General features: G+C 50.9%; 2 long non-coding RNA genes across 3 annotated transcripts in view; one reads left to right on the top strand and one right to left on the bottom strand.

The window, feature by feature from the left end:
- Positions 1–27499, top strand: part of LOC102973564 (uncharacterized) — an 82893-nt gene that overhangs the window by 2354 nt on the left and 53040 nt on the right. Inside the window, exons 2-4 of one of the 2 annotated variants that reach the window (XR_008616235.1) lie at positions 4834–4937; positions 11570–11797; positions 13955–14445. This is a non-coding gene — a long non-coding RNA (uncharacterized lncRNA). Of the gene's footprint in view, positions 1–4833; positions 4938–11569; positions 11798–13954; positions 14446–27499 lie in introns of those variants that run through there. The other variant, XR_448140.3, reaches the window with a different exon arrangement.
- Positions 9364–12460, bottom strand: LOC129391661 (uncharacterized). The gene is made up of 3 exons (XR_008616236.1): positions 11973–12460; positions 10219–10330; positions 9364–9579 (listed from the first exon to the last, which is right to left on the bottom strand). It is a non-coding gene; the product is annotated as an uncharacterized lncRNA (long non-coding RNA).

Raw genomic sequence — 27499 nt, 5'->3', positions numbered from 1 at the left:
TGTGTGTGTGTGTGTGTGTGTGTGTGTGTGTGTGTGCGCGCGCGTGCACGTGCGCCTATGTGTAAACTCTTCGAGTTTTACCTGCCTCCGCTCTCCTGTTGGCTGGCAAACTCCTGCTCATAGCTGCCTTAAGTCTCAGAGAGGGGCCCACCTGGGTACCACAGACATGTCTTCCTAGAGGTCAGCTGGCACACAGTACATAGGTAGGGCCCCAAAGGCTCTGGTGGCCAGCAGCAAAGGGGATTCCAGAAGTGAAGGAGGGCAGGTTTTCCGGTGGGATTAGAGTTTTGACCAGATGACCTTAGTGCACTTTGGAAGGCAGCCATGGGGCAGGGCACTGGGTACCCACCTTGCATCCCAAGGCCCAGCTGCCTGATGCGGTCACTAGCTGAGTGACCTTGGGCCTGCCCTGTCTAATATCCGGGGCTTGTTTCCTCATCTATAAAATGGGGTAAGGAAAAATGCTTGCCTCCCAGGGCTTGTTTTGAGGCGTAAAAGCATTGGTATCTGTGAGAGCTCCCTGTAAATGAGCAAGCCTTCCGTGAACAGTCTGCATTAGAGTTACCGCTTCTATTACAGAAACCCCTTTAAACACTCGTGTTGACAGCAGGGATGTTTTAATTTCAAACAGGGTTTGTTCATGGAGGGCATTAGAAAATGGGATCCCATGTTACCTGCTGCCCCCGGGGCACCGGCTCTCCTGTAATTATTATTTACTAATAAGCACGTTTTGTTCGCAAAGGTCCCATTAAATTGGGCTGAAATCCTTCACCGGGCTGGCTTTTCTGGATGCACTGAGACAGGAGCTGCTGGGGGCTCCCTCCGGGTCGGGGGGGCGCTCCTGATCTGGGGGCTGCTGCGCCTGCCTTCCCAGGGAGGTCACGGCCAGTGTGACCTGTGGGTCTCTGCTGTGCGGTGGCCGCGCTCTCCAATCTGCTCTCCCACCGCAGCCTGCTTGCCTTGTTTGAGAGAGAGACGATGCATTCCTTGGGCCTGCGCTTCCTGGGACTTCACGGCTGTTCTTCCCTGCTTGTCTCTGGTCCTCAGACGTGTGGTATCACTACCATGGACAGGCCGGCTGCATGGTGCTTGGAGCTCAGGCGTGGCGCAAATGGCGGATCTGGCGTGAGCCCTGAGGGATGTGGGATTACTTTGTGGACCAGCAGTCTCTGCGCAGGCTGTACATTGAACTTACATGGGATGGTTACAGTTCCAAAGCCTGGACCCCACCTCTAGAAATTCTGATTTAATTGATCTACAGTTAAACCTTAGTATCAAAATCCAGGTGGTTCTAATGTGTAGCCAGGCTTAAGAAATACCAGTGCTTCTCAGGTTTAATGTTCATACAGATCTCCTGGGGGATCTTATTAAAATGTAGATTCGGAGTCCATCCATGCGGGGCAGGGGAACTGGGGCATTGCTAAGAAGCGTGCCAATGCCGCGCATGGATCACACTTTGGGTAGCAAGGCTCTATCCCTTCCTAATCGTGACAGCTCTGTGCACCTGGCCACGGCCAGGGATGGCAGATGTGGGAAGCAGGTGGAGATGAACATAGGAAGAAATCTGTGAGGCAACTCCGGAGGCTCGCTTGAGGGTGTTCCTGTGAGGTACCAACAGTGGAATCTTCAGTTCTCCAACCGCTCCCCCCCCCCACCAACACACACCCTTCCTTCTGAATCTGGTCTTGAATCCCCACATAAAGAGCAACCAGAAGATGTTTTCCAATATTTGACTATCTTTTCAGGTTTCTTGGTTTATTCTGTGAAGACATCCAAATGAATGAAAACATTTGCCATAGAACATTAAGCTTCCAGGCCATGAGTTAAATACCTCTTTGTAATTCTTAACTGGAAAGTAATCCCTAACCTGGACTTGTAAATAGCCCCAAGACTCCTACGTGGCCAAAGGAAATCCCCAGAGGTGACCATGATAACGGCAGATCCCAGTGAGGCCGCAAGTCAGTAGCTACTCATGCTGGCTCATCTCTGAGAAGGAGACAGAATTGCCCATGGAAGGAAGGCTTTTGAGTCATGGGAGAGGGTCTTCCAGACAGCATTCAGCCTGGAAGACCACACCCCTCCCAATGACAGGTGTGTTTATAAACTACTGCCTTCCCCAACACAGTTGCAGGTGTTTGAGGAGTGTGGAGGCAGGCGATTTTGCAGAGGATATCGACAGAGTAGGTGTTCCATGGGTTAATATCATGCTTACACATTCCGTGATTTTATGAAATAATACATAGAAAAAGGAATAACCGGAGTGTATAGTTGATGGAGACTGTCCACGAAAGAGTGAACTTTGAACAACTGAGAGCGAGTTCTTTGTGGTTAGACTGTCGGCTCAGACGCAGGGAGGGATGAATGGGATGTGCAGGGGCCTGGGTCTGGGTGCATCAGCATGGGGTCCTCCGGGTGGCACACATCATCTGACCAGCAGAGGATGAACAATTAGGACCTCCAGGGAAGAAGAAAGCCCTGAGCTGACCCGTGTTGGAAGAGTTCACTAGTCGCTCAAAGAAAAGAATTTTACCAGACAGCTGAGGGCTAGTGGTTGACACCAGAGGCACACGGAAGCCGTGTCTGTATTTTTGGTTGAATTGTTCCACTGGGCTTCAGTTAACTGTTCCACAAACAGTGTAGAGCGTTCCTCTAGTTGAAGGTTAAGGTCTTCTCTCGCAGCCCCCTTCTAGCGTCTTTCCAAAGCCAGGTGGTGTTCCAGACCTACGTCAGGACCCAGTGAGCCCAGCTGCCAATCACTGCTGAGATCCTGGTGTGTTGACTGGACAGTCAGGGAAGCAGCCCCTTTTAGTGCAAGGTTCCTGCACACAGCTTATTCTTGCCTCGAGGTGCTACCCGTTCCCCAAGATCCAAAGGATGAATCCCTTGCAGGCTTCAGTTGGTTTGTCCGAGCCCGTCAGCCTCCAAGAAGCCCGGGGCCTCTTTGCGTCAGAAATTGACATGTGCCATTCCAGAAATCTTATTTCATTGCTCGTCTCCCCTCAAACAGTCCCCCACCTCTGCCACCTCCTCTTTCACTCCTCTGGAATCCTCATCCCAGATGTGACTTTCTGTTTCCTTTGGCTGGGAATTTGCCGTTTTCCCATAACCCAGTTGTGCTGCCTGTTAGAGAAACCAAAAAAAAAAAAAAAAAAAAAAAAACCCGCCAACTTTCTGGGAAGACATGGAATTCAATTCCCAAAGAGGGACAAGGAAAGCCCCCTCTGAAAGAGACAGAGAGAACCTCCTAATACATAATCATCCCAGCAGAGAAAGTGCTTAGATAAGCCTGGTAACGCGGTGTTCTGTTTCTTAATGTCCTCTGCAAAGAAGCTGGCCCTGGGTTTAAAATAGCCCTCTGGTAAAAGCAGCTATTTAAAGAGTATTGGGGTCTGAGAAATGCAAAACAAAGTGTTGTTGATTAAAAACACATGGTTTGTTCTCTAGGCGAGAGTAGCCAGCAAAATCAAATGTGACAGTGTTTTGGCTTTTTCTATCCCACAAGACATGATGGTGATTTATTAGAGTGATGTCAGTTGCGGTTAAAAAAAGTTTGCTGTGTTGTCTTAATAAAAAGAGGCTTTACCTTGGAGCTGTCAAACTCCCTCCCTCCTCTGGCTTAAGGCGGTGGCTGCTGGGCCCTTGGCCCTCCTATAGAGGGGAGGGGCTTCCCCCCAAGGGGCAAAGCCTCTGCCTTGAGGAAGTTCGTGAGACCACAGGGCACTGACTCCTTCTTGGTGGATATGCAGGATGGCCTTTGAGGGGAGCTTCAGCCCTCTCTTGGTTTGATGAGCTTTGGAGAGTGGAGATGCTGACAGGCTTGGAGCAGGAGGCTGGCCTGACCTGGTTGGGTGGTGGGGCCTGGTTGGAGGGGAGAGACCCTAGCCCCTGGCCTTCCCCAGATCACAGTGACTTAGGCCTGGGCAGAGGCTTGATAATCAGCAGGATGGATAATCTGCTCGTAAATAACGAGAAGTTGGGCTGCTGGCTGAATAGGAGGAGAGTTTGTTAGTTGAAGCTCTTTGGTTTTATATGGAAGAGAAACCCCTCAGACAAATTCAAGTAAACAGGATCTATTGAAGGAACACAACAGTCCATCTTTCAGACGGCTAAGAGGAGACAGGCCATCTGGGGAATGACGTGGGCAGCAGATGCAAGCGGCTTCCTTCTTCTACCTTCCAGGGAGTCATGCAGTCTCTGATCTGCCTCTGTTTCTGTTCCTGCCCCTCTTAGGGGTTTCTTCCAGGGGTGTCTCAGTTTTTACTTCTTCATGGCTTTGACTTGTGTCCGCTGTGCCCTGATGCTACCGGAACACTTGTATCAACTTTGGCCCGATGCTAGAGGACCATATTTTTGTCCAAGTACCATCATCTTTCTTCACTGAGTCTCATTGCCTCAGTTCCAAATTCCTGAGAGAGAAAATCCATTTGGCATACCTTGAGTCCCACTTCCATCTCTGGTCCAGTTGGCAGTGGTTCAGGGAGTTGTCAGCTTCGAGGGGAGCCCCTCTGGGAGGGTGCGTCCGGGAGGTGATGGTACAGGGTCAGCTGCGGAAGGGAGCTGTACGTTTTACCGGGGCAGTTGAAGGAAGCAATCACTTGTGTGTGTGTGTGTGTGTGTTTGTCCTAAGGATCTGGGACTTTCTGGCAGTGAGAATTTCGTAGTCACTTCTGAATGCCTCTCCCTCTTTCTTCCGTAGGAAGGATAGCCATCCCGCTGGGAAGATGAAATCCCAGCAGACACCCTTAATTCTTTTCCGGAGACACACCCAGGAATTGAGAAGAAGACATGATTATTTTTTCAATTAATCTATGGATTTTTTTCCCCTAATTCCAGGAGAAACACATACATGATCATAGAAAACTTGGAAAACAGAAACCCACAAAGATGGGAGGAAAAAGCAGCCGTCATCATCCGAGATAACTGCTGTTAACATACTGGTATGTTTCCTTCTATTCTTTCTTCTTTAAGTAGTAGCCTGAGGCTCTGTGAATGATCTGGGCTGAAGATCTGTCTTTGCACTCTAATTACATGTCTTCAGACTCTAAGACTTCAGGATTGCTTTAAATGTATTCTCATAATTTTCCTTGAGTACACAGGGTTGTTTTCCTCTTGCTATTTGACCTTTTCCTGGAGGTGGCAGCTCAAACAGAATCAACGTTGGCTAGTCCCTCTGCGCTGCCACCCCACTTTTGTGCAGATCACCACTGTACCCCCTTCCCGCCTGACCCCCGAAATAGCTTTTTAACTGCTCCTCTCTTGAGTCCTTTCTGCTTCCTTCTCTGGGGATGATCTTTTTAAAGCCCCAAATCTGATCTTACCAGTCTTCGCTGAAGATCCTTTACTGATGATCTCCTGCATTTAGGATAAGATAGACAAAATCTGTAACATGGACCTCTGGCCCAAACCATCACTGTTTTTTCCACTCACCCTTATGGCAACTCGTGGACTCGCTCAGTCACCGTTCCTACCTCATAAACGCTGTTCCTACTGTTCTGAAGAGCTTGACTCTGCTCTTCAGCCTGAAGGCTGAGTTCCATGTCGCTTCCTCAGAGAAACCTTTTCCGACAGGGGCCCCGTAGAGGCCCTTCACTTTTCCTTCACAGCAAAGACCGCAGTTTGCACTTACGCATTTATTTGTTTGGCTACGACGGAACGTCTGTCTCCTGGATAGACGTGAATACTCCCTGCAGCGCAAACCTTTTCCGACAGTGGCCCCGTAGAGGCCCTTCACTTTTCCTTCACAGCAAAGACCGCAGTTTGCACTTACGCATTTATTTGTTTGGCTACGACGGAACGTCTGTCTCCTGGATAGACGTGAATACTCCCTGAGGCAGGGCAAATTTTGATGGACGCTGTGTCCTACTCTAGCTGTCGTCCCCTCCTCAGCCACCACTCCCACCTCCCCACCCTGTGACAGTGCCTGTTACGGATTAGGGGCTCCGGCAATGCTTGTCGAATGAATGAGTGAATAGGTGCTTGTCTGGTGCCCACCCGCGAGTGAAGGGTCACCACACGGTAGCGTACAGGATCGGGAGGTCTAGGGAGAGCACACGGTTTTCCATAAGCCCTGGGCGTGAGCGGCTTTCACGTTTGCTGTCATGCGTGGGTGCCCCAGATGTGCATGTACATGGTGATTGGGGATGTGGCACTGAGCTTGAACCGCGCGTGCTGAGATGCTGTGTGTAGGGCTGGTTCCAGGGCTGCTGAGCGAGGTGGGTGTTCGGGGAAGTATCTGCCCCTTGGTGTGGCTCTGCCACTCTCTACTTCCCACATTCTGTGGGGAGACTTCATTCTAGAGCATGAATTCTAGAGAGTTCGCTCCACCAGCCTCCAAGGCTCCTGGGATTGGACGCCTCCACACAGCGGGGGTCCCTGCCTCTGAATCGCCTGGTAGCCCTCTCTGCCTGCACTGTGGATGTTGCCTAAGTTAAAGGCAGATTTAGCTTTCCTAGAACTTTTAACTGTTGATTGCCTTCTGGAGATGTTTCTTCTCTGGAGAAACCTCAGTTCATTCAATGGACATTTGTTGAACCCTGGTGTGGCGTTATCAGGTGGGGATGCAGGCACTGGGGGTAGACGTTACCGAGTCTAAGCTTGTACTGCTCGCTGCACGACAGGCCAATAAATGGAGAGATGAGTCGTTAGGGCAAGGAATGGTGGCTTTATTCGGAAAGCCAGCAGACCAAGATGATGGACTAGTGTCCCAAAGAACCATCTTGCCGGAGATAGAATTCAGGCTTCTTTTATGCTAAAAGGGGAGGGGAGTGGTTGGTTGTCACAAGCTTCTTGGTGTCAGAATCCTTTGTTCTTGCAGCTGTCCACATAGGTCAGGTCACTGATGTTCCTGTAAAACCTCCAACAAGACAAATGTTATTCTCTGTTCTGCAACGTTTTATCTCTCTATGAATGGAAAAGTGTTATGCCTTTAAAGGTCAGAGCCTTGAGAATGAGCTATCCTGTATATTTCAGGCGATAGGCAACATTCTTATAGCAGAAGCAATAGAACACAAAGGTTAAAATAAAAGAAACAGATCCAATATGGAGTCCGATATGTTCTTCCCTATTACATAGAGAGCCGAATAAGACACGAAGGAGAACTCAGCTCTAGAATGCCCGGTGCAGCTCACCATGTACTCTACATAATTATTTTAATTCCTTACCTCAGCCTTATGATGTGCCTGTTATTAGGCCCACTTTACAGTTGAGCAAATGGAGGCTCAGAGTTTCCATGACTTGCCTGAAGTCCCAGTTTGCATGGGCAGCAGCTATGGCTCATTCTCCAGTCATTTGACTCCTACTCAGAGTTCATTTTTACTACTTTAACCTGAAAATATGAATGTGCCTCTGCTACATGTCCCTCCTAGTACATTTGTGGGGTGCTAACGTACTCCCCGGGTTATCTCTTCTCTTGGGAAAACTTGATCCCCCAAAGTGTGATGATACCAGGGGGGTCTTCCTTGGGCTCGATCACTTGGCAATATCCTTGCAAGTTGCAGAAGGTCCTGGCTACTGTACAACGCACTTCCATCTGCAAACATGAGGCTCTGAATCGTGAAAACTAGATTCTGCAGAGGAATCCAGGGTGGTTATTCTCCCTGGACAGTGAAGCCAGTTGCTAAGCCTGGGACCTTCTTTCTGGGGCAATTCAGGAGGTGTTTCCCAGTAAGCACTGCGCCATGGAAGGTGATAGATGCACAGATTTCCAGGGCGATGTCTGACACTTGGGGAATCTTTAAACGACATCCCTTTTAGGGAACCATCTGACTGAAACAGTTCATGATACAGGACACTCATGGCCACCTGAGACATTTCATTCCACCTACAGGTACATGCATTCAAGTTTGGGCTCAACGTACAAGGAGAACAATTCTGTCTCCTTGCAGCTTCCACCTGCTGGTCTTCCTGAGGCTGGGAGGCACCAGCACAGTGCCTCTCCCATGTGGCAGGCTGGCCCTGGGGGAGCCTGCAGGGAGTTGCAGCCCGAGCCCAGGCTGGTCAGGCATGTCTGAGCAGGCCTGGTGAACTGCAGGGTGGATCTGTTCAAAGTCTATTTGCAAGAGAGACTGTGGAACCTCCTGGGAAGGAGCTTGTTTTGGAGGAAGAAGGAACTGAGCACAAACAGTGGCCTGGTAACCAAGCTTTGATTGCAGCAGGGCAGGAGAAATTCTGAGCATGGCCTGGGGTACTGCTCACAACTGACTCTGGGTGTAACTCAGCTCCTACTGGACTTTTTTCGGCAACTTATGGAGAGCATATAGAGATGGAAAGAGCTGCTTTAAACCAATACGTGGTGGTCACCTGGGAACTAGCTTTGGGACCGGTCTTGAGAGTAAAACCCACGATGGGGAGAACGGCTCTCTCCTCCACCACGTGGTGGAACCCCGCAGACGCTTGGCTCGGGGGCCTCCAGCACCTCCGCGGTGGCAGGGAGAGCAGTGCCCAGCAAGAGGCGGTGGGGTCAGTGTCCTGGCAGAGGGCTTGGAGTGGGCCAAGGGGAACCACGTGGTGGGTGACAAGAAAACTGACTGCGTGTGTCTTGGGCATGCATGAGGCACCCCTAGGGATTCTAGAAACACTGGGGGCTAATTACAGAGGGGCGGACATCCTGAGTGACCCAGTGAAAGTTAAGTCATTGTTACTAGTGTGATTGGATGCGAAGGGGCCGTCGGCCTGGGAGGACTGTCGTGGCCCCACCCCCAGCTTCTCTTTTCCTGGTTGAACATCCCCAGCATCCTCTGCTGTTCTTCAGAACCCCCCGTTCTGAGTTCCCTGATGCTCTCCTTACTCCCTTTGGGAACCACTCCAGGCTGCCAGCGCCAAAACCATTTGCTGAAAGCATTTTAAGAAGTACTAGGATTAATATGGCCTAACATTCTTTTTTTTTGACCGGGTGAAATGAAGGCTTCCAGAGGCTGGAAGTGAGTTGCCCGAACCATATGTACACAGTCAGGGGAAGAGTCAGGGCTCCCCGCAAGTCACCTGGCTCAGAGCCAGGCAGCAGGCTCTTGGCCATCACTGTCCTCCATGAGGCACGGTGATGGGGATGGAGTGACCCTCAGTTTGCATGAGGTGAGCAGTAGATGACCCAGGACACATATCTCTTTGATATTCTATAATTTTAAGGACTCAGAAATGATGGTGGAGAAACAAACAATAACTGGGTGTCTTCCAAATACCAAGCATTTAGTTACATGATGGCATCTGTTCTCACAACAGCTGTGTTAGGTAGTCAGGTCAGGCGAGACCCTGTTTTACAGATGAGGATATAGAGGCTCAGAGAGGTGAAGTCATTTCCTAAGCCATCCAGCTAGTAAGCTGAGGAGCCACCAAACACATCTTGATGTCAGAAGCCCATGCTTTTCCCATGACGTCATTTTGTTGAGCGTTACTTGCTGCAACTTACCTTACAAAAGCAATTATTATTATTTTAAAAAATTTGAAGTAGATCATAAAGCATGTTTTGCAAACTGCACATTCCTCTCTTCCGCCATCCCCTTTCTGGGTGATATGCTCTTCCTTCGCTCCTGCCATCTTGCCCACAGTTGAGAATCCCTCCATGTGATGGTTTAGAATCTTGCTCTGGGTGTAAAATGATTGGAGTCTAAGGATATATTTGTTCTGGAAGAGAGGAGACAGGACAGCCTTTCTGTGTTGCCCATCTCTCTTCCTGGAACCTCCCCCCTCACCCATTTTCTTCTGCCTGGAGCAGTTATCTCTGGGTCCCCCTTAGTCTGCAGCGGGCAGGCGGCCCCCATGTCTGAGCCGGCCATCTCTCAGCGCGATCGAGAGCGCGGTTATCTTTTATTTCTGGCATGTGCTGTAATGCAAGAGTGATCTCGACTTCAGAGATTATCACCTCTCATCTTTCATTCTCCCTATTCTTCTCTCCATTTTCTTCCTGCAAGATGATGAAATTACCAGACAAGCCCTCCCCTCCTCCAGCCTAGTCAGAGCTCAGAGATATTTACTTCTCTGGTAAACAGCTGTAATCTCCCTAACCAGACTTTATCTCACAGTTAAAAAGAGGTTTCAATGTAACCAAACTGGAAAAGAAGGGCCCCCTTGGCAAAACAGCTTTGGGCAGAACAACAACAAAAAAATGCACGGAAAAGTTCATTTGCTCACAAGAGGAACAGAAGAGGGGCATATGGGTGTTTGCAGGGCCCGGACTGTCTCCAGTCATGCAAATGCTTGGTGGACAGTGAAAATTGAGCTGACCCTTGCGTTTGTGTGCTTCCATGCTGTCCCTAATCACGTGACGGCCACCGCGACCGGGAGAAGACAGGAGAGGCGGATGTCCCTGAGCCTGAGCTTGGAGGTCACGTCGTTCCTAGTGAGAGAAACAAGACCTGCTCTCACCTCTAGGAAACAATAGGAGGGCATTTTAAGAACAAAGGCTTAATCAGACTTGGGTCAAATCGTTGAAAGTTCTGGGGTGTGGGAGATGGTTAGGTGATAGGATGGTCAGACAGAAAGGTGTCTGAATGTGGATGGAGACCAAAGCCAGGCGGGGAGACTGGACAGGTCTTGTGTGTGTGTGGTTGGTGGTGCCGTGGCGCGGACAGAGGGTAGCAGAGCATCCCCGAACGTCGCCATCAGCAGAAGCCAGGGTTGGGAGAAGGAGGGCGCCTGGCGTGCGTGTGTCCGGTGGGCAGGTCTTTGACTGCGGGCCGGGTCTTCACGCCCAGAGGCGACCGCGGCTGCCGTGAAGATGCTCAGCATTGCTTCCCGTTTCTATGCATAGATGCCACGCGTTGGCTTTCCTTTCCTGTCGACCTTCCAGTCAGTCCTAAATTCGGTTCCCGTTCTCTGTGTCCCCCTGCCTGCCAGTGCCACCGTGCTCTCAGCCAAGCTGTGACACTTCCCCAAGCACCGCCTGTGCATTTTTAAAGCCTGAGCCACAACGTGGGGTTCGGCTCCTCCCGCCACCCTCCCTTTGTGTACGTGTGTGTGTGAGAGAGAGTGTGTATTTTTGGCCTTAAAGCCCCATTAAAAAGGAGAAGAAAGGAAACTGCCAGGGCCCAGGTCTGAGAGGCAATTTGCAGAGCTTAAGAAGCTGCCCTGTTGTCCCCACAGCAGGTGACACTTGGATGGAGGCAGATGCATCAGTCAGTTAGCTCCCCTCCGAGAGCAGCTCCAACACTCGGGTCAGGGCGCGGCGGGGGACCAAGGTGTCTGCCACCCTGTCCCCTGCTTGGGAGAAGACAGGGCCCCAGGTGGCCCCAGGCCACCTCTCCAGGGTCCCCTCTCCCTTCCCTCTGGGTGGCCTCGCCCTGCAGAGCCTTGGGAAGTGTGGTCCTCGTGTTTTCCTCTTCCTGCGCTGTCCCCCTCCCGGCAGCCAGGCCTGCTGGGGTCACCGCTAGATGGGGATCATGAACGGATGCCCAGGCCACGCAGAACCTGGGACTGGCTCCCAAGGGTCCAAGGCACCACACCAGCTGCAGGAACACTTCTAGGCCACATGTCCCGAATATGCTCCTTGTGGCTCCTCTGCCACCTGCCCCAGCTCTTCACTCCTAGAGACTTTGGTCCGAAAATAAATCTCCATCTCCATGTTTGCCCCGTGCAGAAGTCCCTCGTTGCATTTTGTCAGACTATGGGTGTGTATGTATGTACGTACGTACGTATAAATGAAAGAATGAAGAAAGAACGGAAAGAAAGAAGGAAGAGAGAGAGAGAGAAAAGGATGAAAGAAAGGCAGAAAGAAAGAAAGAAGGAAATGAAGGAAGAAAGAAAGAAGAGAAAGGAAGGAAGAAAGAAAGAAAGGAAGAAAAGAGAGAATCAAATAGAATCAAAGGTAAGGTGTTTGCTTTCAATACCTGCCACCGAAATACCAACCCCTCTGTCCCTCCTGCCAACAAAAAAATTCACCTCTTCACCTCTTTTCCCCATTGGTCATTTGTGGGGAGGAGGGGGTAAAGCTGTGCCCTACCTCCTGAGTGTTTAATAAGCCATCAGGCATTAATACTCACTGGGGATTGTCGTAGTCTTGGGGCAGCCAGTGGGAGCTGAGTCTGATGAGGCTGTGGGAGGAGAAGAGGAGGAAACTGGGGAGACTTGATGGGGAGGCTCTGAGCTGTCAAGGCCCTGGACACTGGCCTTCCGAGTGACGGAAGGGAAAGCAGGAGGACGTGGGAGGACTCAGAGGAGGAGATGGGTCATTGAAGTCCAGTGCGGCCAAACCTCCAACTCTGGACCTGCTTCCCTGCCTCCTTCCACACTTGTTCTCATGGAGCAGACTTGGGCCGGGGCCCGTGGGGCGAGAGGGCAGAGTTTTGGGCAGGGCCCTGATCCTGCTGGGACCAGCCGAGCTGTCAGCAGGGTGAGTCCCATATCCCCATGTTGGGAGGATAAGGTGGCTCCTCTTCCCAAGGCGAGGCTGAGCACGTCTTACTCTGTGCTGTGGTTGCCTGGCCTCCTGCTGGAATTCCTGACCCTGGTTTGGAGCTGCCCTGTCTGCAGCGCGTCGTGACAGGATCCCTCACCCTGTACACTGGTTTTAAATGTGGTGAAATAAGTGTCATAATTTTAAGACTCTAAGTATCAACAGCCCCAAGAGACGAGGGTTCGATTTATGATTTTTGGACTTTATGATGGTACGTAGTGATACATATTTAGTAGAAACCGTACTTCAAATTTTGAATTTTGATCTTTTCCCTGCCTAACAATACCCTGTATCTTTTCTTGCGGTACTGGGCTTTGACAGCCACACCATCTCGGGGGTAAACATCCAACACACATACAACCACTCTGCACCCAGATGACCATAATGTTTTTCGCTTTCAGTACAATAGTCAATCAATGACATGAGATATCCAACACTTTATTCTAAAATAGGCTTTGCGTTAGATGCTTTTGTCCAGGGTAATGGAAGTGTTCTGTTTAAGGTAGGCTAGGCTAACTCATGATGTTTGGTAGGTTAGGTGGATTAAATACATTTTCGATTTATGGTATTTTCAACTGACAGTGGGTTGATTGGGATGTAACCCCATCGTAAGTCGAGGAAGGTCTGTAGTGAATACCGAAATGTCGTATATAGCCATTGAAATGATCCAGAATCAAGTGGAAGAATATTCATGGAGCTTTGGACATAGTGATGCCTGTCATGGGACTATGAATGGGAATAACAGTGGTACTACTGATAGATGTCGTTCATCGAGTGCCTTTTAAGTGCCTGGCATGCTCTTGTATAATCCTGACAATAGCCCTTTATCGCCAACTGACAGTTAAGGAAATAGACTTAGAGGTTGAGTAGCTTGCCCAGGGCTATATAACTTGTGAAGAGGCAAAGCTGGGGTTCAGACTCAGCTCCAAAGCCAGGAAATATGGGAGCATAGGAACGAAGTCAGTAGAGAAAGGTGTGGAATTAGATGATCAGATCTGTGGTCCCGCCTATACATCGATAGGAGGTGGTAAAGAAAGAAGGTCCATGAAAGCTCCAGGGGTGACCGAAGTTTCCAGAAGGAGTTGAGGCCTGATCTGGATTTCTGTAAGCAGAGGATTAAGGTGTGTGAGTGAGCATGGGGTGTGTGAGAGTCAGTGAGGAGAAGAGGGAAAGAGGATGGCGGGTTGGTTTAGGAAGACACCAGGAGCCGAGGCAGCCGATTAATGTGGTTAAATGCTAGCGTCCCCACCCTTTCTCTGCATGAATTTGGGAAAATCAATAAACCCTTCTAAGCCCCGGTCGCTCATCAGTAAAGCAGGGATAACGATGGTAAGGACTCTGAGATAATTCACGCCAAGTATTCAATGTCTGGCACAGGCTAAATGCTTCATAAACGTCATCTGTAGTTGAAAATGTTCTTCCTCACTTGATCAACTCCTGGGTTTTTGTGTTATCTTAACTCTTCCCCATATTCTTTAGGGTCCTCCGGCCACAGAGTCATCAAGTCCAGTTGATTCTCTCTTCATAACATTTGTTCTTTCTTTTCTCATGGCCATTACCCTATTCTAGGTCACTGTCGTGTCATGTCCAACATACGGCAACAGATTCCTGCTGGCTTCCTGCCTTCAGCCTTTCTCCACACCAGTCGACCTGGTACATTAACACCAGATTGTTCCCCAAAACCACTGCTCTCTCCGGCTTCCTCTCCTGCTCAGAACCCTCCAGTGACTCACTCTCGCCTTTTGCTATTCAATCCAGACTTCTTAGCTGAATCACCTACTCCCTACTTTTCCATTTACTTGCCTCTGTTTCTCAATGTGGTTGCTCTTATTGTCTCATAAGCACGCTAGGATCTTTCCCATCAATGAGCCTTCATTCCTGTTTCCTCCTCCGGGCATATAGCAAGTTCCCTACAAACGAAATTTTAAGTTGCAAAATTTCAAAGATGTGAACATGTGTTTGCATATTCAATCACGTAAGTTAGTTCACGTGTCTGGAGTACATTGTCACGTGCATGCATCCTCTACAAGTGGTTGTGCTTTTGTGTACTTTACTGTACAGTACTGTATAGAGTACAGTATCTTTATTTTAAGCCCAGGATGTCCTAGAGCAAGAGTAAAAGCATTGGTATACAGCCGATTGTGTTAGCTGGGTACCTAGGCTAACTTTGCTGGACTTACGAACAAATTGGACTTAGGAACGCACTCTTGGAACTGAACTCGCTCGTATGTAGGGGACTTACTATATACCTCTTCCTCTCCTCCTAGCCAAGCACTCATCTTCCAGCCTGGCTCCTTTGAAAGCCACCTCCTGACCAGTCGAGCTCATGAGATCTCTCTCTTTGGTGGACACCTTTTGTAGTCTCCCAGTGCCTTGCTTATTTGGCCAGAAGCTAGTAATACACACTCATGAGAAATGGACAGTTTCCCCAGATGGGCTGTAAATCCTCCAGGGAAGGCCATTTCACTTCCTCTTCTATCCCCTGTGGCTCCCGGCACAGGCCAGGGCTGAGCCTAGAGAAGGCACTCCATACATTTAAAAATTAATTTTGTTGAAGAAAGGCAGTAGTGAGAATGCTGATAATGAAGAATAGAAGGTAGGAGAGAAAAGCCTCTTTTCTAGTGAAGTTGGGTGATTTTTGTGATGCGGCAGGAGCTGTGGCTTAGAGTGGCCAGTCACTCATACCCCTGGAAACCAGCCATCTCTTTCTCTTGTGTGTCGCTCTGGACCATCCTTATTTTTTTCCAACTTTGCTTTCTGCCCGGGAAGCTGCTCTCTGCCCACATCTCCTCTCCTGGGATTCCTGGTAGAGCTCAAAGCCTCTGTAGAAGGCAAGCTGGGATGGGATTGGTGCTTAGATGTAAGTCCTCTATCGCATACCCCACCCGGGGCCCCACTGGTGGTCCACAATTGGTTGGGAGTGTTTGTTTAATGTCTGAGCAGATGAGTCTAGAGTGTATGAATGAAGAACGGCACATATTGGAATACAATGCAAACCCTTTCACAATAATATGTGGCCATTTGCTGTATCCTGAATGACAATAACAGCAATAACGATGATAATCTGATGGGAAGACCAGAGTGTGACGGATGATGGGTGGGACACCAGGGAGCCTACTCTCCGCCCAGGGACTTGGGGTTTCAAGCCAGGCTTTCCATTTTTCTGGGCTTGTGCTCCATACCCAGCTGGCAAGATGCCCCCCTCTGATTCAAAGAGCGGAGAAGAATCCCTCACCCAGGGCTCTTGGGGACGTCAGACGGCTCCTTACGCAAGAGCCTCCTAATGAGTTAAGTGTAAATGAATCAGAAGCAGATGGATTGGATTGTTCTGGAAATACACCCGAGGTTTAAAAATTAAGGGAAAAAGCATTTGGCAAAAGGCATTTTGGGGTTTGCCAAGACCCAGAACACTTGAAAAACAGTTCAAGATTTCTTTTGCTTTTTCTTTTCTCCTGAGTTGTGAAACCCACAATGCTGCCTACAGGTGGTAGAAGGAGACGGCCCCATTCTTCAGACTGGTGTTCCTCTTGCCGTGGGGGTGATGGACCCCGGACAGGAGGCAGCGGCTACAGAAGCGGGGCCAGACTGCGTCCAGGGGCAAAGCCCCGCGCCTGCCTCTGTCGGCAGGGAAAGGAGGGCCCCTGGGCTTGCAGCTCCCAGCCTGGGCCTCGCCCTCCATCCGGGCCTGCTCTGGGCTGCTCTCGATGGCGTGCAGTGTGCCTGCCGCCTTTCTAAGGCTTGACTCACCTTGTCCAAACATGGGGAAGCTCATTACATAAGGGAAACGGTCTCCAATTTGCTAGGCGAGAAACTCTGGAAGTTAGCAAACGCTAATCCAATAAAATATAAAGTGAAATGTTTATTCTAGAAAAAAACCCTTCAAACAATTTTTTTTTTATTAGTCACATTTGGCACGGTTGAGCCTTTCCCTGGAGGGACCATCTTGCTGAGGGAAAAGGGAAACAAAGCAACGATCTCAGAGGAAAACTCAACCCAGCAGTTTCTAAATCTGCAACTGGCTGGCTGTGTGATTGCACACAGGACAGCAAACCTCTCCATGTTTCGGTTTCCCAATAACCATCTTGCAAGGGTTTCTTTGATTAAAGGCAAATGTATGAATCAGATAGGTCGGTGGCTGATTCATGCTGATAATGAATCCTAATGTTCCAGGAGCATGAGGTCTTTGGTGTAATCAACACACGGGCCACTTAGCAAATTCTAGCAGAGTTGTCCCCTGTCCCTCTTCCCCCAGACACCTACCTGTGAAGCCTGACTCACCTGCACGCCTCTCAGAATTCTGTGCCTTGAAAGCATGGTGACCTTGGCGCTTCCCCAGGTGGGACGGTGGGAGACACTGGGAGACCGTGGCTCTGTGACCTGGGGTCCTACCCCAAGATTTCTAATTACGTTTCGGGGTCACCCACGTCCAAGAAGAGCTGTCGTCGTGTATGGGCTTTGCCACAACGCTGCCTGGAAAAAGCAATATTGGGGTTTCTCTCTGGTCTTGCTGCTCTCACCCCCCTGGGGCCTTGGCGTGGTGAGAGGCTGGGAGCTGCAGGTCAGGCTGTGGGTGGGTGCTGTTGGCAGGGTGGGGGCAGAGCACGACTGAATTCCGTCCTTCCTCAGAGCCCCACCCAACCTGTCTTCTCATCCGTTTGTTCATCCACCTCTTCATCAGCTGTGTGGGTGCTGGATCTTAGCCTGACCTCCGGCGAAGATAGGTCTGTTCGCCCCTGTCCACGCTGACAATGACAATCGGCCATTGCATAAGTGGTTACCACTTACAAAGAGCTTTCACGTGTATAATCCTGCCTCCTCTCAAGAACCCACAGCAAATGCAGGGGCCCTCAGATCATCTGGTCACCATCTCATTACAGAGGGGACGTTCTTCCCAAGGTACACAGCCACTCAGAGGCCAGGCTTGGTTTAGAGCCTCTTCACTCCCCAGGCCTGTACTTGAACTCACCTTGTTCTTGATCAGGATCTATTTTGTTCTGTGTCCTCCTGTTTACATTACCCCATGTGGACTGTAGACTCCCTTGGGACAGGGATCATGTTTGGTACGTCTCCATAGCTCGCGTGGCGAGGAGCTGAGCGTTGTACGTGGAATCTGCTTAACAAACATCCAATGAACAGTGAAAAGTATTGAACTGGGTAGGACTAGATCACGGCGGACAGATTGGCATTGCGTTGCCTGATCTGAAAGAGCTACTCCGGGTCTCTGGGAGCCTCTCTGACTGTCACGTGCCCTCCACCCTCACCCCCTTTAGTCCTGACACAGACTCCCTGACACCCGCTGTAGCATTATTACCCTTGTTATCACCACTCTCGCATAGCCAGCTCCCAGCGTGGGCCAAGACATAGAAAAGAAGGTGTGAGCTTCTAGATATCGTTCCAGCCAAGGGAATATGAGGCAGAAGCTCCGGAATTGGAGGGCAGAAGCAGCCCATGTGGGGAGAGAGGGGGCAGGCCACGTGGTCTTTGAGCTGGAGCCTGGCCCTACCCCGAAGTGCTGAGTGACCTCAGCCCCGCTGCCTCTAGCTAAACGTGAGAACAAAGGTCCTCTCTGTCCTGCCTGCTTGCTTCTTAACCATATGAGTGAGAGGGCAAATGAGATCCCATTTTGAACTCCCAGGAGGAAAAGCAGTAGTAATAACAACGATTATGTAGAGGATCTGGCTTGTTGAGGCTGCCTTCAAACAGAAACTAGCTCACCCCTCAGGGCAGGTGGAGGCCACCCCTAGGAGCTGGGAGCCCTTCTGGCTTTGGGGGTGCAGGAGGTACGGGGAAGGGCAGAGAACATGGCGAGGGGTTCTCTTTCAGACTCATTACCGTCCTTGGATTTCCTAGGTGTGTGGGAATGCTTAGGCCTCCTGCCCCCCGGAGTTTCTTTCTCTCAGGGGAGAATTCTGGCTTCCCCATTTCTGACATGATGATTCAGAGCAAAAGTGGACTTGTCAGAGACAGGAAGGAAAGATAAGATAAAAATAAAAAGTTAGCCAGACTTATAAGTTTTTCTGGCCTTAGTTCCCCCTCTCCCTACCCCACAGCATTCACATTCTAGAAAATCAAAATCCCACAGCAAAGCCAGGAATGGAGGGCCAGACCACGGGCTCCAGGTCAAGGCCGGAGGGCAGTGGAGGAAGTGATTCAGTGCCCGGGGATGGAGGAGACCGCGGCCGGGCCAGGATGCAGGGCTCCGGGCCGGGCGTCAGCCTCAGTGCAGCTTGCGCACCCGCCCCCATCCATCCCAGAGGCAGGCAGCCGGGAGCCATGTGATTGATGGGCCCCAGCTTGAATGGAAAGTCCAGATTCCAGGGACACACGGCTTAAGAGGCAGGAGGAAACCCACCTCTCACATCTGCAACAAAATTAAACTAAATACATAAAATTTGTTAGTTTACAAATAGAACTGTTACTTGTTACTCGGGGTATTAACAATCTCCTTTTTTTGATTAAGAAAATGTATTTTTAATTAAATTTTTTTTTTTCCGGTAATGCCTGTGAAAGACGTTTGTTTCAGTTGCCAACATTTCTGCAGAACTAATGTGGGTGGATTGTGACAGATATAATTTCTCCATCCTACAGTTTCATCAGCTTGAGTTCTGTTAAACTATACCCGCTGGGCTTAGCTCCTTTTAAAGTTTCCGCTTTGACAGGTAGATTTATTAGTCTTGAAATTTGTACAAATCAGATGTCACTCGTGGCAACTTGTCAAAATGTCAGTCTGGCGAGGCTGCATGAAAGGCTTTCTGGAGAGGGAGACAGCGGTGAGGCAGGCTTTAAAGAACTCCAGCGTGAGCTGAGGAAGGAATGGGGCCATGGCAGCTTCTTGATCCTGAGGCTTTACTTTATGGAGTATCTCGGGCTGGACAGCGGATTGGCCGTCCGATCCCGGGTCCCTGAGACATCCAGGCTGACAGCCCCCGAATCATGGCTCCTGTCTGTTACAGTGTCAAGTTTCTTTGCTTGTTATGTTCACTTAGTGGGAGAAGGCCAGGGGTGCCGGTGTGGGGAAGGAGAGGGAATCCAGGTCTTTTGGTCTCCAAGAATGCTGGCTGGGTCCGGGGCGATGGAGGGGTGTTCGGGGGTGGGCTCCCCTGGCCGGAACTCAGGGCAGCCTCCCGGCTCATCAGCCAAGATTCGAGTTCCACTGGGGAGAGAATGCAGCAGGAGGGAGGGGAAGGTCTCAGGTGGGAAATACAGGAGGGGACAACCCCGGCACAGCCCCCCAGGGGACCCAGGGCCTCCCTTTCCCAGTCTGCTGGCTTCCCAGACTGACTTGGTCCCCATCACTTAATCAGAGATCCCACACTCTGGTCACTTCCATCATTATCTTAGTTTGACACAGTGGGAAATGTTATTAATAGTCAGAAACTTATCTGAATATTGTTCCCCTGGGGCAGTGGGCAGGCGTGCTATAGAAAGAGCTCAGCCAGGGAGTCCGGTGGACGGGACATTCAGGGCTCTGAGAAGGTGCCCTCTTGAGGTGAAGACCAGGGGTGCCGGTGTGGGGAAGGAGAGGGGAGTCCAGGTCTTTTGGTCTCCAAGGATGCAGGGCTCGTGCTGCTGCAGTGGAAATATAATTCTGGTGGGGGAAGCTCTTACTGGACGATTGCACTGTTTGCCCGTCTGTTGGTCCGTGTGTCTGCCCCGGGGTGTCGGAAGACACCCAAGAAAGCTGCAGGGCTCAGTAGTCCTACACCTCTCTCTCCCATTCACCAAGAGGTTCAGGTGGGCTTGACGCTGATGTCTTCAGAGACATAGGGCAGCTCTGAGACCCACACCGGATAACTGGGTCTTCTCTGACTCCCAAGCAGGGGGTTGGGGAACTGCCAGGCTGACCTCGTCCGTGTCACCTTCCCATCCACCCCCACCCTTTCCGGTCCCTCGTCCGCCTCTGAACTGTGCTGTCTCAGCCTCGGGCCAGGCACGACTTGATTTGAGAAGTGTGAAGTGTGCTCTCTCCCACCCCATCCCCTGCCTTCTTCCCCCTCCTCCTCATTTCTTTGCCTGTTGAATTATTGAAGGCCTTTTTCCTTCGTGAGTTCCCAGAAACTCCTGCTCCAATGCAAACGCCTCTTTAAGGGAGGAGACACCTCCTCACTGGGGATGAGGTGACAACACTGCTGAAAGCAAGGAAGTGTTCTGTGGGGGCCAGGGTCGGGGAAGAGGAAGCAGGGGACCCCAGGGGACCTGCCCCAGCTCGTGATATTTTTGAGAGTCCGACCTGCTTGATGCCATCTCTGTCCTGTTTTCAGAGCGGGGAGCCAGGCTTTTTAAAGAGAGACAGGCAGGCCCCCTAAGGGGAGGCCGGCAGGGAGCCCCGAGGGACCCTTCCCGGCCTCTCACCTGCCTTGCTCTCTAGTGAAGGGAAGGGGACTTCCACTTGGCCCTCTGTCCCCTCAACAGCACAGGTGTTTGTCAGTGACCGAGGCCTTCTCTGCCAGCAGCGTGGAGTCCGAGGCGTCAGGAGGGGGATTTTCCTCTCGCTGGGCCCAGCAAGGTGTCCTGTCGGTATTCTTGCTGAAAAGGACGAGAATCGAGTGCACCGTTTATCTCTTCTGGTTGGCGCCTGACGTGCTGAGGAACTGAGATTATCCCAGGTGAAAAATCTCAGACATCAAGAGGCACGATAATGATCACAGTCATGATGATATAATAACAGGGGTAGTTATCCTAATAATCCCGTAGGATGTATAGCCTGTCTTTCAAAGCACTCAAAACACTCTCGCGTCTGTGATCTCACATCCTCACAGCCTGCTTCGGGGGGAGAGATGGGGTGGAAGAGGCTGTCGCGGCTACATGGGGAAACCGAGGCACCCAGCTCACGCCATTCCCTCTGGGCCCTTTAACTCAGACACGTGACTCCTGGAAAAATGAATCTTTATGTCCGCTATCGCCCAATTATTTTGAGCTGCCATCCTGTGCCTGAGAGTGGAACACACACACACATACATCTGTGGCTTCCAACCCCCCGATGGGCCATTACTGAGAAGCGCTTCAGTTTACAGAGTTGAAAGACTTAATCACCAGCCTCCACCCCAGCCCTCTTTTCTCCAGTGCTGTGCGCCGGTTCCCTCATCAAAAGGGTACAGGGAAGAGGCAGATCTGAGGGCTTTCACAGGGGAAAACTCTTTAAAAGAAATCACTATGTGTCATAGTGCAGGGTGACTTCCTTTCATGTGGCAAATGCATTCTGGCAGCTCCCCGCTCCACATCAGATAGATCGTTACAGTGGGGACGGGTGGGATGGCCGGGGGGGGGGGTCTTCCCAGCGCCTCCTCCCAGGGCAGCTCGGCCCATCACAGGGAGGTGGGCTGGGGTCACTTTCAAAGGGCGAGCGTGGGGTCCTGAGGGGCTAATGAGTGGAGAACAGAGAAAAAGCAGTGGGTGCTTGTTGCTCGCGGGAGTCCTGTGATCCTCTGTAGTCAACGTGTCTCCGCTTGGTAATTTTAGGGCAGGCAGCAGGGAGAGAGAACGCGGGCTGGGGGGAAAGATGAGGAGGCGGGGAAAGGCAGGGGAGAAGAAGGAAAAAAAAAAAAAAAACCACCCCACCAGCCTGTCTGGCGTTAGTTCAGAAAGCTCTCCAGCTCACACATCTGGTTCTTATATTTCAAAGTTAATTAGTCATATTGAGGCTGTCTGAAGATAAATTTATCATCCAGAAAAAACACAAACAGTTTGAAAAATGAAAGGAAGTGGGGTGACATGGCTTGACGTTTAAATAAATCATTTTAACATGATTAAAAAACTTGTCCTGTCTGACACCCAGCACTTGGGTACTTTGTAAAGAATTTTTGACAAAGACAAGTCCCTGTTTGGTATATAAAAGCCCTTGCCATTCAATTACTCAGAATAATCTTTGGCCAGTTACTTTTCTGAGGGACTTCTGGTGTATGTCCGGGGCAGCCGTGGCTGGGCCCTACTTTCTGGGGTGGTGGAAAGAAGCGTGGGGTAGCCAGTGGTTATTCCACTTGAAAAAAAAAAAAACAACTCAGACGTGAAGCGGTGGGGTAACTGGAGAGTTTTTCTTTGGAGAGGAGTGAGGGTAACGTGAATGCTTAATCCGGGCCTCTCTGATGGCTGTGTTGGGTTTGAGCAGGAAATCCTTGCCCGGCCCAAAGAGGAAAGATCCTCTTCAAATGTCTAGGCAGAGACTTCCAAGAACCAGATGTGTCCTGTTTCTTACACCCCCCAGGGCTCAGCTGACAGTTTCTGTGACAATGGAATTAGGAATCGGGGCTCTCTCTGGCCCGGTTGTAGGAAGCAGTGGCCAGATGGGGGTGGTAACAGTCTAAATAGTGGGGAGTCTGCTGGTTGGTTTGTTGTAGGAGCAGGTGGAGGTGAGCTGGAGTCTGTACAAGCTGAGACACACCACCGTCCTCCTGTTTTTCCCACCCTGCCCCAGCTGTGCCAGGGAACCCTGTGTACTCAGTAAAGGTCGCTGGCTCCTGTTCTCCCTAATGACGGACAGCCCTTCCCAGCCCAGCTCAGCAGTGGGGACAGACATCTGGAGTGGTGGTGGTAGAGACCCTGGTGGCATATGTGGGTATTTCTAAACGTGATGGAAGAGGGGGGCATATCCCAGGGCCTCCCCCAAATCTGTCCAAGGTAAATTGGCTCTTGGGAGATTTCAGCGCTCCTTTTCATTTGCCCCTTGGTCACGTGCTCCGTGCAGTTCAGGAGTGATATAATACAACATGAACGTTCTCTCCTATTAGCAATTTGGTCTCATCAGTTTTGTTAATGGGATAACATGAGGTGCCGGTTATGGTGCAAAAGTCTCATCATGTTGGTAATTTTCACTGTAACATGTTAGCGATCTGTCACTATTTGTTTCCAGCAATACTGGCAAGAGTCTGCTTACATCAGGGTCTCTAAGGTTCTCTCCACACTCCCAGACTGTTCTTTCTTCCTCTGGCTAGGTAGCGTCCCTCCTCTGATCTGTCTCTGTCCCTCTCGCTGCGCCTTTGTTTCTGTCTTCCTGGTGCCACCTCCCTCCCCTCTGATAACCGATGACAATGTATGTTTTGGAGGGAAACGCTGTCCCAGGGCAGCCCCTGCAAGGATAGGATTCCAGACCTGGAGGCCCCAAATGGTCATATTCCCCATCCTCTCACCTGTCAGAGGGAGAAATCGAGGCCCAGAGAGGAGAAATAAGTTGTCCAAAATATCACCGTCAGTTTATCACAGTCAGAGCAAGGCCAGGCCTAGGACCCTGGTTTCAGGATTGCAAATCATGGTGCCTTTTACTACGTGATGAACAGTGTCATACGAAAAATCGGTCAACCCCAGAAACCAACTTTCTTGTACATGGGAAACTCATTCCGGTGAAGTTAAGGTCACGGAGAGGAAAAAGTCTCCTTCGCCCTCGTAATGGGGCTTTTCTCATCTTGATCAGGATGGGACCTCAAACCAGGTAGTTTTCTGACGTGAGTCATCCTACCAGCTGAGATGCCCCAGTCTCGGGATCCCCAGCTCTAAAATCAGGAAGGGAAGGCTCTCCTTAGCGAATCCTGGCCATCAGCTGGGTGGATGAAGCTTCCGGCCCCAGCGCTGGTCACCAGTGGTCCAGCACAGAAGCCCTGGCCACAGATAGCCTTTCCTGTGCCGGGTGAGTCGCTCCTGCCTTACCTCCAGGCCCTGCAGCCCTGCTGCAGCTCTCGGAGACCTTCACCTTGCCCTTGTGTGTCAGCTGCGGAGGGCAGAATGCGCTACTGTTGGAAGCGTTCCTTTCCACAGCTGGTGCCTCGAGGCATGGAGGCTGAGAAAAGCCAGAAGCATCACCCTGTCGTGCAAAGATGCCAGATTTCCAGTCAGACGGACTAGGGTTTGAATCACAGCTCTGCTTCTTAGTAGCCGCGTGAGCATCGCAGATACAGAAACTGTCAGTCTCTGTTTCCTGACATGTAACATGAGGAGTCGTAATAGTTTGCCCATAGGTTGGTAGTGAGGAGTAGGGAACGTGTATGGAAAAGACCCAGAACTTTCCAAGGCACCTAGTAAGCCTGCCCCTTACTCACTGTACAGGCAGGTGGCGTGGAGACTTACCTTGACCATCTTTTGAATTTGCTCGTATCAGGCTCACGGTGTCTGGATGTGTGAGGTTAAGCGGTGCTCGACCATTGAGGGAAGTGTTCTATTTCCAGGGTCAAGGAGAATTTCGAAGGCAGAGATCTAGAGCATCTGTTGAGTGGAGGGGAGAAAGCCAACCGCTGAGTCACCAGGGGGTCAATGTTTAGAGGAAAGAAGGAATATCCGAGTTTCTGTGGCAGGGAAAGAGGAAAAAGGAAAACAGAGGCTCTTGCTTGGGTGCTAGTGAGAGCTACTGGCTTGTGCATATTCAGAACCTTCCCACAGATTGTCCAAAGCTTCTAAGGAAGCCGCCAGCTGACTTTGAAATCTCAAAACAGTCTCATCGTGCCCTGTTGAATCATAAACTCTGTTTAGGGTGGGGATGTGGCAGTGTCTTGCTGGGAAGGGGGTGTGCACTCCTCCGAGGGGCGCCTCCCAGGCCTAAAGGGGATCAGAACCCCGGCTGGGCCGCCCGTCCTCCTGCTGCCCTTAAGATGCTCTGCCTATGTGGTCTGCCTGCCTGCCTGCCTGTCTGGTGCTTCCTTAGGAGCTAACAGATTGTGTGTGTGTGTGTGTGTGTGTGTGTGTGTGTGTGTGTGTGTGTGCGCGCGTGCAGGCATACATGTGTGAATTTGCCTTTCCTGTGATCCGGGTCTCTACTTAGAAAATGGGAGGTCAGGGGTTTCACGGTCGGATCCGTTTATAAAAAGCTAGGTCTGGGCAGCCAGTCCCTGCAGACCTGCCCCTCTCTGGGGCCTCAGTTTCTCTCCGTGGTTCTAACCCGACCAGCTCATACTCACCTGGAAGGTCGCATCCTGCCTGTCCCCTCCTTGGGGAGGTTTCCTGCAGCACAGTGGACTGTGTCTCTCAGTCCTGACTCTGTTTTTGCTTTTCCTTCTTAGCTTTGATCAGAGTGGTAACCAGCTTGTTATTTATTTGGGTCCTCTCTGGACAATGTAAGCCGGGTGAGGGCAGGGCCTTTGCCAGCCCGTTGGCCTCTGTCTTCCCGGTGCTAGAACACCTGGGATCCAAGGCCACACGTGCACGGGTGTACCTGTTGAGTGAATGAGGGAACCTGCACAGCGTGGCCATTAATGATTTCCTCTACCTGCTTCCCAGGGTTTGCGTAAGGGTCAGAGGACCGTGGCTGTGAAAGTCATTTGAAAAAGTTCAGAGAAATATGCCAAGTGTGAACCATTAAAATCCGTCTCCTGCAGGAGGTGGACGACATTCCTTTGCTAAAATCTCTCGGTAGCCTTGAGGTGAGCCTGGCAGACGCTGGACACTTTCCAAGAGCCTCACTCCCACCTCCACTGGGGTCCTTGAAGCGAGACCTCAGATCACAGAACAGTCCAGCGCAGCTTTACCCGTGTTCGCCCAGCGCCTGCTGCGTGGTGACGGGTGCAGGAGTTCCCCGGGGCGTAATTCTGCCTCCGTCCTCGGAAAACTCACAAGCTGGTGGGCGAGGCCAACCTGCAAACCAATAAATCCTCATGCAGGGACACGTGCCGTAGCACAGGCAAGCTGACGTACCCGTGTCGACGCGGGGGAAGCAGTGATCAACCTCAAGGAGATGGGGAGATGATGGCAGGATCCCTTGGAAGACGAGGCCCCGCCTTCTGGGAACTTACACCTTGAACCCGTGTGTCTCGACTTTGACCTCTCCCTGCCCCATCTGCACCCAGTTTTTAGACAGTTTTTCCTGATCACCCCCAACATGAACTTTTAATCCCACAGATATACAGTGTATCTGTTTAGCCTTTGTAATATCTTAGATGTTTTACCCCCCAAGGACGCCTGCAGGGTATGCGTGCTCCTACCGCTCGCCTCCCCCCCCCCACCCCCGTCAACCTCTCCTACGTGCCCTGATGGCGTGGCAGGTCTTCCCTTCTGTTGACCGTCACCAAATATGCAGCCCTGGGACACACACAGGCCAGAGCTCAGCGCACCAGGGGCCTTCCTGGGGGCTTGGCGGCTGGTCTCTAGGTTTAAGGGTGTTTTTGGCTTCTTCACCTCCTCTCCCGTGAGGCCATTTGGGAAGCCTCACCCATCATCCACCCTGCCGGCTCCCCAGCATCCTTCTGGGTGGCCCTGACATGTCAGAATGCTCTCGCTTCTGCCAAATCGATGTGGCCCCCACCCCGGCGTGGAGCGCAGGGTTGGGACCCCGCCATCTCCTCTTAGCTGTCATCTTCCACGTGCCATCCCTCATCTTACCATTTCGGCATCACTGGCAGTCCGAGGCCACCCGACTGGGCACTGCTTGGCCCGGGACGGATGCCAGGCTGGGCCACGCGCTTCCTGTGTGCATCTCTGGTCTCCAGACTGTCAGCCTCCTGCGGGTGAGGACTGCTTCCCATTCTTCTTCTCTGCTCCTCTCTCCGCCTGAAGCAGTGGTCCTCGCACACTTGTCGGTTGATTGGCCTGTTTTTTCCTTCTCAGTCCAACTAGGGAAAGCAGGAATTTTTCCTTTTCTACGTCTTCTCATTGAATACAGGGCACTGAGTAGAGACTTAAAACATGTTTGTTGAATGAATTGAATTAGAGAATGTTTTTGTTTCTTCTGGCTCCATTTAGACAACATGGCACACTCAGGTCCTGGCATCCTGGAGCTTGACTTTGAGTGTCACGTAGTTCCCAAGGCTTGAATCCATCACCGGCCTCTCGAAGTCACAATTTCTTAGGAGCTGAGCAGGGTTCCGGCCAGGCGTCATTCTGTCACATGGTTGGTTTTCTCCTGGAGGAAGGGCCGTCACATTTCAGCTCCATCATGGAACCAATTGTCATAAAGCAGTGCCTTCTAGATTCTGTCTTAGGTACTCTCGACAATACTCTTTCGGGGGGCTCTTTTTTAGAGCCGCTTTTGGTTGGGCTGGATTAGCAGAGACATTTAGACATTCTGCTTTGCAAATTCCTGGAGAAATTACATCCCTGTCATATTTGAACACTCTGAAATAGGAAAGAATTACTTTATTGGGTGTCCCCCACCCTCCCTCCTCCTAAATGTTTGAAGCTAACAAAATGTTTTCAAGCAAT

The sequence above is a fragment of the Physeter macrocephalus genome, chromosome 20 (genome assembly GCF_002837175.3).
Source record: "Physeter macrocephalus isolate SW-GA chromosome 20, ASM283717v5, whole genome shotgun sequence".
Classification (NCBI taxonomy): Eukaryota; Metazoa; Chordata; class Mammalia; order Artiodactyla; family Physeteridae; genus Physeter; species Physeter macrocephalus.
Note: the sequence above shows the minus strand (reverse complement) of the source record. Positions and strands in the feature narration are given on the sequence as shown.